Below are 8,656 nucleotides of genomic sequence, written 5' to 3'. Positions count from 1 at the left end.
GTTTTTACAAACCTTCAAAAGTTATGTTGTATATATGAGGGGAGGGAATTTATACTTTATATGGAAGCTCACTGGAAGCTTAGATAAAGATGAATCCGGGGACAGTGTCCTGAATTCAGCTACCGGTTATAGCACATGTGACCTTGCATAAATCACTTCCCAAATGTCTGGTCCCTCATTTGTAAATTAGGAACCCACCTAAAGTATTCCACAGAGTTTCTGGGACTAAATGATATAATATAGAGGCAACCACTTCATAAAATGCTATAAGGATGACATTTACTATTAAAATTTAATTGATAGTATCATAATTCTGTAATCCTTCCAGAGTAATTCAGTGTGAACAGCAACGGTGGTGGAGAGGAGCCACACTTTCCTCACCTTTAATTGTAAAGTAATTCAGAAAAAGAAAGAAATTCTACTAGTCATTATGGTAAGTAAAGCGGGGTTGCTTTTATATTAATGCACGGAAATATTTGTGTGTGTTCATGGACTTTACAGTTATCCAAACCAATCTTGTTTTAAAAGCCAAATTTTAACTTATATGATTTTCTTTTCTGAGGTAGTCCCAACTTTAGGATTTTCTCCTGTTTTATAATAAAAGGATCTTTCAGAAAACATAATAAGCTTTTTCTTTCATTTATTATGATTCAGCCAGTATTTTGATTTGTAATCTCCTGTCCTTCAGCCAAAGCCTCCAGGGCAATGCTTACCTATGGTAAGCACCATTTTTCTCCCTCATGGGGACAACAATAATTTTAGACACTTAAATATACAAATGTGTCTGTGGAGTCATCCCCAAATGACAAAAAATTATTCCAAAAGACAGGAAAATATGCGCCCTTTTCTTATTTTGCACATCTGAGAATGCCCAACTGAATTTCAGTTTCTTTCAGACAATCCAGAGTATTTTTAATAAGAAAAATGTTTTTTTCTTATGGTCATCTATAAATGTTTTTTAAAATCTAAATGTCCCAGTCTTAGCTAGTACATTTTATTTATATTTTCCAATTTCTAGACTGAAATCTAAACACTCTTTTAATTGACAGATAAGTGTAATAGGTTTCAAAACAATCCATTTTGTTCTATTTACTTTAGTGCATTTGAAACAATTGATATATGGCTTATGTTCGTAAGCATTTAATAACGAAAGTGCTATTTTATCCTAAACAATGAATCAGGGAATGCCATGGCAATCTAATTTTTGGCTTTTGGGGCTTTATATTTTACACTTTAACACTCCAGCCAAGGCTAAAGTCTAGATACTTTATGAGTTTGTATAAAAATACATTTAAAAAATAAGTCATTCTATAACATGTAACATAAATATTTTTAGCCTAAAGCCATTCACATGTTATAAAGTTTTCTGGAATGTAACACCATGGATAAATATTCCAGTATGGGTTAATATCACTTAAAGTCATCTTCATGTTACATGAATCATGAAGACATGTTTTAATCTTTAAAATGTGTGTCAGTTGATCTAAGTTAGAACATGCATTCAAGACTTTGAGTGCACAGAACTAAACATAATGCTTCCCCTCAACTTCACAGAAAATCCAGAAGAGCTAAAAAATATGTACCATGGGAGTACAACTAAGCTGTATTCAGGAAAAAATAGTTGCTTTGATTATGTTCAGACATTCCCACAATTATTTTTTTTGGAAGCAAACTGGATCTTTTAAGCAATCTACAGCTGCTATTTCTGAAATTGTTACTATTATGGCAAACTGGGAATTTCATAGATGCCAGACTCTGTCATAGTGTAGTATCTCATTTAATGCTCAGACACCCTTTCATGATGTGAGTAGGATTCTTAGTTTACACATGAGGAAGTGGAACTCAGAGAGGCTTGGTCAAATCAGCAGACAAATTATCATTAGTTTTAACAACAATGTGTTTAGATTTTTATTTTTTTTAGTGGATGAAAGAAACATGGAACTTGTGAAGTGAAGCAGCAGTACTAGCTTACCATCATGTTTGGACACAGTGCCTCCAACATCCCTGCCACGTACATCTTCCCTCCACTTTATCTTTCCCTGTTAAGATTCTATTCACTCTTCAAGGCTCAGTCCAAATGCCACATCCTCCCTAATTTTCTGGTATGAATGTCCCATTCCTCTTATGTTTCCTTGGTGTGTTGTTAATATTTCTATTAGAACTCTGGCAGCAATGCATTCATTAAAAGAACACTTACGGAGTACCACTTTGTACTTGGTGCAAGAGTTAACTGTGATAAGGTCTATCTCTCCCTGAGAATAGAGTCTTTCTCTTACTCACTTTTATGCCATATATATATATATATATCATATATATATCATATAGGCAGAGAGAATACTTGCTCATAGGTTATGCAACAGAGATTTGAGGAGAGTTCCCATCAGGCCCACTCCACTGAGTCACATCTGAACAACCTCCTCAACATTTTTTTTAAATAAAATAGGAAGCAAATAGATGACACACTTAGGGTACTCTCTCACATATTGAAGAGTTCATAATCAGGAACTCCCACAATTGGAGAGTTAGGTGTGTACTTCAGTTGCTGTCACAAACTGCTTTAGAATGCCGTCGACATTTGCTGTGAAAGCTTTTCCTTCTCCCAGATTTTCCTTTCAATTCATTTAGGAGAAAAAAAAAACATTTATTAAATATTACTGAGTCTTTAACACCTTGCAGTTTCTATTTGCTCCTAGCGAGGGACAGCTTTTTAGAGCTCTTGTGGGATACAATGTCTAGAGAGGAGAATAATGGAGCTGGAGGATCTAGGAGAAATAAGCCCTAGGATGAATCAAAATTATACAAAAATAAAGGAATCTTGAGATTTTCCTGGATGCCGCTAACTCACTGACATATTTGGCTATAACCCAGCATCATTCTACGTAGTCTGTACATTAAAATATAAAGTGATTTATTTAGAAATATCAAGAATATCTCTCTCTACATAAGGTCCAATCAAAAAGCATAGTAAGGATCTTATGCAAGTCATCTCTAAAGATCAAATACTAACCATGGTCCACAGCAAGTCATGTTGCAATTTACAATTAGAGTTACGTTCACATGTCTATTTTTAAGATAATCATTTACTAAACTAAAATTTTAAAAAAGCTTGTTACAAAGGGAGCACATAATTCTGACATTTATGTTTTCTGAGGCTGATTTCTTGTTGAGAATTGCAAAAGAAGTGAAATTTTTATATTTTCTGATATGTAAACTAATGTGGAATGACTCATGACTCTTGTAATTAACATAGAACATCTCATAAAAAAATAGATAACTAAGCTTAGTGATAGATATTGAAACTGTATTCCTAGCCATAAAATTATGTAATACGTGGTGATGTGTTTTGGATTTGTGTCTCTGTTCAAATCTCATGGTGAATTGTGAACCCCAGTGTTAGAGGAAGAGCCTGGTGGGAGATGAATGGATCATGCGGGTTGACTTCCTCCTTGCTGCTCTTGTGATGTAATCTGGTTGTTTACAATTGTGTACCACCTCCTTCTTCATTCTCTCTCTCCTGTTGCCATTTGAAGATGTGCCTGCTTCCCCTTTGCCTTCTGCCATGATTGTAAATTTCCTGAGTCCTCCCTGGTCATGCTTCCTTTACAATCTGTGGAACCACGAATCCTTTAAACTTCTTATCTTTATGAACTACCCAGTCTCTGGTAGTTATTTATAGCAATTTGAGAGTGGACTAATACACTTGGTTAAGAACATTCTTTTGTGTTGGTATTAATTTCTAAGCATTAACCATAGGCTGTAAATAATAATGGCAATCTCTTACATTTGAATAGAGCTTATAAATTCTCAATTTTTTTTTTTAGATTTACTCAAGGATGAATTAATATTAGAGTGCTAGTTGTGTAAAGAACCTTATATGTTATCTCATTTCATGGTAAAATTAGGAAGCAAAAGATACATTTTGAACTTGTTAAAGTTTGCTCAGCTAATACAGGGCAGAGATTCAAATTTAGGTTTTTCTGATATTTGGAACTCTTCAAAGTCTTTGTAATATCCCCTTGAAAACTGATAAGGAATTCTAGTGATTTGCCCAAGGTCATAATTCATGGCAGATTAGAACCCAGAATGCCCATCTTTTAGTTATTTCCATATGCTCTATTACTCTATGCTTTATGCATAGATATCAGAAAGTCAAGATTAAATTTTAGTGTTTAAGATTTTTCTTTTCTTATAAAGGTTAAATGTGGTTTGAATAGGAAAATCTGCTGCCAAGGACTGCTTACCTAACTAGAAATACTGTATAAAGCCTGAAGCAAGTAATCTGACTAATTAACCTCAATGATGTAAATACTCTTTTTCATAGAGTCATACTATATACAATAAAAGTTATCTTAAGCATCATTTTACTAATCAGGAAGTATTCCTCTGAAAATCTCTTCCATCTGAAATCTCTTAAGATTGCATATAATGCAGTATTTGGGCTCCAGTGGTACACATATAAGAGCTCTCACTTAGAGTTAAATTGTTTCCAATTAAATTGACAACACTTTAGGAAACAGGGACCATGCATTTTTCAAAATTGCTTTCTTGAATCTCAGATATGATGCAAGTAAGACAGTATACATATTTGTAGAAATTTATTGGAAAAAACTTTAGAACCCAGCGTGCAGCCCACTCTCCGGAATAACAAATGTAATAGATTCAAGGACAATAGTCCCATACAAGCAAATATTAATAATTAGCTATTTTGTGACCAGAGGAAAGTGACAAATTTCCTTTCGCAAAATCGAGTTGCTTCTATACATATACTTAGCTCCAGGAGTATAGCCCTATGCATTTGCTCCTAAATAAAATGAGAAAATAATCTATTGAGTCCATTGAGGTAATGGGACTTAAAATTAAGTTGTAAGCACCTTTGGAAAATGTTGAGTTCCAACTCTTACACAAGACTGAATACAAATCTTTTTATTGTAAAGACCATGTATTGCCTTTCCTCCAGTTCAGTGAAATTGGAGATAGGAACTATGGATGTTTACTTGATGAGGCACAGACCCAGATGACATCTAGTAGATTACTGCTTCAATGGCCTAAATGGCATTTTAGAGCTTAAAGGAATCAGTGTGCCTCTGAAAATACCTTGCATCCAAGGACTGGTTGGCTCAGGCCAAGTAAATATTAGCAATATCAGTTGATTACAAAAAAATCCAAATTCTCAACAATCTCATCAGGAATCCAGGCCAAGAAATCTGAGACAGATTGGCTCACCAGGTCAATATTCATGATTCAGAAGTCAGTGTGTTGGCATAGGCTATGGACACTGAGGTAATTACTTATCTCATTTTTTAAAGATATGTAGTATTTTTTAAAGATATGTAGTATCTTTCTTTCTTTTCTTTTCTTTTTCTTTTTCTTTTTTTGATGGAGTCTAGCTCTGTTGCCGAGGCTGGGGTGTCCTGGCGTGATCTTGGCTCACTGCAAGCTCTGCGCCCCAGGTTCACGTCATTCTCTGCCTCAGCCTCCCAAGTAGCTGGGACTACAGATGCCCGCCACTGCACCTGGCTAATTTTTTGTATTTTAAGTAGAGACGGGGTTTCGCCCTGGTCTCCACCTCCTGACCTCATGATCGGCCCCGCTGGCCTTGGCCTCCCAAAGTGCTGAGATTATAGGCTTGAGCCACCACGCCCAGCCTGACATGTAGTATCTTTCTTAAGATATACAATAGACAGCAGCCTTTTTATGGCACGGATCCCTCCTAGGTGCCATCTGTAGAGTTTAAGCTAGGAAAGGTCACTCATTTGTATCTCTTGCTTGTTTATAGAATCTGGGCTGCCAGTTATTCAAAGGTCTTAGTTTCCGAATGGATTTTGATTGGCATATTTTCCTGTTTGCTTATTATCTGAGACGGTAGCGCACAACAAAAATGTAAAGCCTTACATTCAATCATGATGACTCAATGTTCCAAATGTTAGGAATGTGATTTGAAAAAAATGCGATATAAAATTAAGTAAAAGGAATTTGACTTTTATCAAGATGAGATTGTCAGATGAGACCCGTCCGTACAAAAATGTAAATATTCTTCTGAAGAGTGAAATGTTTTAATACAGGCATGACCAGTTTGACCAAAGCTCTCCTTCTGTCTGTCATTATGTGAATTTCAAAACATTTTTTTTTTTCCGTGAAACAATAGAGTGGTACTTGAAGTCTGTTCTGTACCAAGGTAAATTTCATTTTGATTCCAATAAAAATAGTTATGTGAGAATCTCAGAGTTTAAAGAGACCCTATCAGACAATTAAAACTAGTTTCCTGCAAATACATTGCTAAACTCTATGAAACTGTTTTTTGGGAATGGGTAGAATTTATTTGGCACTTCTAAGTCTTAGTGTATTTCTAAATAATTTCTCAACTATTGGCTAAAATTTAAATATTACAGCCTTTTTTCAGAATTTGAAACATTAAAACAGACATTCAGGTAGAAGACACTAAATAGAATATTCTCAAACTAGGTTTTGAATATATCCTAGAAGGAGAATGTAAATGTCTCTATTGTTTTTTTCTTTTGAGCAGATTTGTGTGTTTAAGTTATACTTTTCCAAAAAAAGTATAATTGCTCATTCCTAAGACTTAGAAAAGAAGGGCTTTAAAAAAACTTTTTTATAAAAAGCATTAGTTAAAATTACAAATAGTCTCCTGTCAGCCAATCTAACACTTAGCAGCAGACTCGGCATGGCTCTGTTTAAATTCTTTTTCATTTGCTTTTTGCACATATGTGTGTATGTGAACATCAATGATTTCAATTTTTTCAAAACATGTTTTCCCTTCACAGTGCTTTATTTAAATGGGAAAACAACAACTGCAAGCACCCAATGACTTCAGTGAGACTAGCATTGAACAGTGAGAGGTTTGACACAAAGGAAACAAAAGCTGTGAAAGAAAAGGAAGCGATGAATGGACCCAGGTACGTGGTAGATGGTGGTGTGCTTGTCATTAGCAAAGAAGCACGTGTGAGTTGTCACGTATTTCATGTCAAACTGGTCAAAGGCATTATTTTAAAATGACATGTGGTTCATTGGGAATCAGTTTACTTCCATTCTTATGTTCAAATTAGGTTAATTTTTTCTTTAGTTTTCTCAAAGGGTGAAAACATCCCATCTCTTTTACAGATCTCCAGGGAAAGGCATGGAGGTTTGAGGCATGAAGACTCTAAACAGCCAAATTATGTCTTGGGCACAGATTCTATTATTCAGTGGTAACCCATCAGTCTAACTCTCTGTGAAAAGTAAGTCCCTTCCTTTGTATTGCCTGGTCAGTCATTCAGTTCTGATTGTAAGACATGTTCAATTAGGAGGTTTCCCTTTTAGACGTGGTGAACAATGATCACTTATGAATGCAGAGGTTCATCGTTGAGGGCAGTCATTTATTTACATTTTGGATGGAAGTTTTTCTTTAAAGCATAGTTTTCAGGTTTACTATTCCCAGGAAACGTATCAAAGTATGTATTTGAAAGGCTCAATGTCAGGATCCCTGCTTCGTTTACCAGAGCTGTTTTTCGTCTTCTGTAAAATCACAGACAGGTGTTAACATTTCAGTGAATAAGATGTTCCATTGTGTGAAACAGTGGGCTCCTAACTTTCATGCCACAATACATTTCCAGGATCAAGCCATTTCACTTCTTAATAACAATGATCATAATTACTCTAGTAGTTATTGCATAGATACCACCATTAAGCAAGTTATGTAAGTTCTCAGTGCCTCAGTTTACCCATCTGTGCAATAACAATAATAATGTACTCCTAAAATATCATGAGGATTAAGTGATAGAATGTATATCATTACTGGACTATAGTAGGTGTTTAATAAATGGTAGCTATTCTCATTCGTTTTATGTGTTTACATCATATAAGACTTCTGTCACTTTGTTTGAGAGCGCTATAGATGCGATCAAGTGACACTCCTTCTCCAGGGAGTCAAGCCTGAAAAGAAGTAAACACCACCGCTCACTGAATGACTTGCCGTTAGGATGGTAACAAATACAGCTCTGCTGTCCACGGTGAAATAGTACTAATGATTACCACACTCTTATTTTCCTTTGTCAGACCATGTACGGTTATAGCCCTAGGTCAGTTTGACTTAAACTCAGCTTCTGGTCATCAGGGCCTAGTGCTAAATACCTTTTAAATATTAGAATTCTCCAAAAGAAGGGAACTTTTAATGTGGTAGCATTCTAATAAGCTCTTTTCCTGTAAATCTGTGAAATTGTTATTGACTGTTAGCATTTTAATTAATATATTTTTTCTTTTTGTACTTGTGCCTGGGGATAACACTGAGAAAGGCATTATTTTAAAGATTGAATGAATAAGTAACCCAAACACAAATGATTTATCTCTCCCTGGATTATGACACTTAGAAAAAAATAAAATACCTAGGTTTTTATACTATGTGATAGATTATTTCTTCTGCTTTTTTCTCATTATGTTTAACACATTATAACATAGTGTGTTGTATATAATATACACATATATAACACATTATGGTAGTCAAATTCCCCATCCTGTGAATTTTTTAAATGAAACCAATTGTGTATTTCTCTAGCTTTTTTTAGAGTTCTGTTTTAGTGACTTAGCTGTGAAATACAGAAATTCCCGAATGAATCGGCAAAAGTACAAAATACGTTATTTTAAATAAAAGCTTATATTCTAA

The 8,656-nt window shown here is 34.9% G+C and overlaps 1 long non-coding RNA gene across 1 annotated transcript; it reads left to right on the top strand.

The window, feature by feature from the left end:
- The first annotated feature begins 338 nt into the window (after positions 1–338).
- On the top strand, positions 339–7,214 carry LOC108527208 (uncharacterized). The gene is made up of 3 exons (XR_001884738.1): positions 339–433; positions 6,783–6,914; positions 7,120–7,214. It is a non-coding gene; the product is annotated as an uncharacterized LOC108527208 (long non-coding RNA).
- Positions 7,215–8,656: the final 1,442 nt, after the last annotated feature.

The sequence above is a fragment of the Rhinopithecus bieti genome, unplaced genomic scaffold, assembly GCF_001698545.2.
Source record: "Rhinopithecus bieti isolate Rb0 unplaced genomic scaffold, ASM169854v2 scaffold_2453, whole genome shotgun sequence".
NCBI classification, from domain to species: Eukaryota; Metazoa; Chordata; class Mammalia; order Primates; family Cercopithecidae; genus Rhinopithecus; species Rhinopithecus bieti.
Note: the sequence above shows the minus strand (reverse complement) of the source record. Positions and strands in the feature narration are given on the sequence as shown.